The following is a 1944-nucleotide window of genomic DNA, read 5'->3' as shown; positions in this document are numbered from 1 at the left end:
ATAAGGTGTATGTTAAACTAAAGAATTTTGTGTTTATACTCGAGTCCTATTCCCAAGATATCTCATTACATATATACAAATATTCCAAAATCCAAGAAACCCTGAAATACTCGTGGTACCAAGCATTTTGGATAAGAAATACTCAACCTTTTTTCCTCTCTTTTTTTTTTTTTTTTTTTTTTTTTTTTGGCAATGGGGTCTCACTCTGTTACCCAGACTGGAGTGCAGTGACTAGATCACAGCTCACTGCAGCCTTGACCTCCCAGGCTCAAGCGATCCTCTCACCTCAGTCCCTGAAGTGACTGGGACCACAGGTGTATGCCACCATGCCTGGCTAACATTCTTGATTGATTTATTTATTATTTATGTATTTATTGGGTCTTGCTTTGCTAACTTTATTTATTTATTTATTTATTGGGTCTTGCTTTGTTGCCCAGGCTGATCTTGAAGTCCTGTGCTCAAGTGATCCTCTAAAGTCTCAGCATCCCAAAGCATTGAGATTATAGGTGTGAACCACCGCCTAATACTAAACCTTTAAAAGCAGTTGAAGTGGGCTAGATTTTGTCTTCATTACAGAAAGTCTTTGCATATTTAATTTAAAGAAGGCAGTCGAAATGTAAAAGGGACTTTTTCTTAAAATGTGATACTTTATTGGTCTTTCGTTTTTCAATTCTTTATAGACAGGAAGGTATAAAAAGTATTTATTTGGAGATAAAAATGGTGGCAGGGCTCTGATAAAGGACAACTGAGAGAGGCAGAGTCTCACTGGGGAAATGCAGGCCCTGGTTGTTCAAGGGAAGACTGAAATCCAGACTTGTATATGAAATGTCCTGATTTTGAAATGTTGGTTCAAGTTTTGGAAATGTAGTTAAGGGAGTGGGTCTCAGCAGCTCGGGCAGTGAGAGGAGCTGCAGCTCAGCTTCACGAAGGCTCTAGGCAAGCCCCGGCCCGCAGGAACCTGGCACATGCCCTCCCTGCCGCCAGGATGCCCGAGAGGAAGGTCAGCTCCAACGAAGGGGCCGCCAAGGAAGAGCCCAAGAGGGGATCCGAGCGGTTGTTAGCTAAACCTGCTCCTGCAAAAGTGGAAGCGAAGCTGAAAAGGGCAGCAGTGAAAGACAAATCTTCAGACAAAAAGGGGCAAACAAAAGGGAAAAGGGGAGCAAAGAGAAAACAGGCCGAAGTGGCCAACCAAGAAACTGAAGATTTACCTGCAGAAAATGGGGAACGAAAACTGAGGAGAGTCCCGCCTCTGATGAAGCAGGAGATTAAGAAGTCAATTCTGATTAATACCATATACCATGTCTTATCAGCGGTCCCTGTCTCCTTTCTTGTACAATCCAGAGGAATATTTATTATCAACTATTTTGTAGATGCAAGTTTTTAGTAGCTCTAGAAACGTTTTTAAAAAGGAGGGAATCACACCTCATCCCATTTTTTAAGTGTAAATGCTTTTTTTTTAAGAGGTGAAATTATTTGCTGGTTGTTTATTTTTTGGTACAACCAGAAAATACTGTGGGATATTGAATTATGGGAGGCTTTGACTGTCTTGGGTGTCAACTTAACATACCATAGCTGGGGAGGTTAGTTTTTATATTCTATAGTACAAACCAGATTAAATGGCAATATAGAGTATGTCCTGCATTTAATGTCTTGAACATTTTAAATTACTTCTATTCCCATGTTTTGTAGTAGAATTGTTTCCTTAAAAAATCCACTCCTTGATCATAGCTCTCCCTGTGAGAACTGTGTGCACTCTGTAACATCTTTGGTTGTGGTAGTCCTGATGTCCTAACAACTTTGTTACTGTGCTGTGAAAGATTAAAAATGTGAATATATAGTGTATCTGCTATTCAGTTGTGAATTGGTGGGACGTATTTAACAGCTTATCAACATATGAAGGTACTGGTACTTGATAGCCTTTAAGGAAAATGTGCTTCCAAATTT

General features: G+C 40.0%; 1 pseudogene; it reads left to right on the top strand.

Moving 5' to 3' along the window:
• The first annotated feature begins 876 nt into the window (after positions 1-876).
• LOC712500 (non-histone chromosomal protein HMG-14 pseudogene) lies at positions 877-1269 on the top strand (annotated as a pseudogene).
• The last annotated feature ends 675 nt before the right edge of the window (positions 1270-1944 follow it).

The sequence above is a fragment of the Macaca mulatta genome, chromosome 5 (genome assembly GCF_049350105.2).
Source record: "Macaca mulatta isolate MMU2019108-1 chromosome 5, T2T-MMU8v2.0, whole genome shotgun sequence".
Classification (NCBI taxonomy): domain Eukaryota; kingdom Metazoa; phylum Chordata; class Mammalia; order Primates; family Cercopithecidae; genus Macaca; species Macaca mulatta.
The sequence above is the reverse complement of the archived record's forward strand: the minus strand, read 5'-3'. Positions and strand labels throughout refer to the sequence as shown.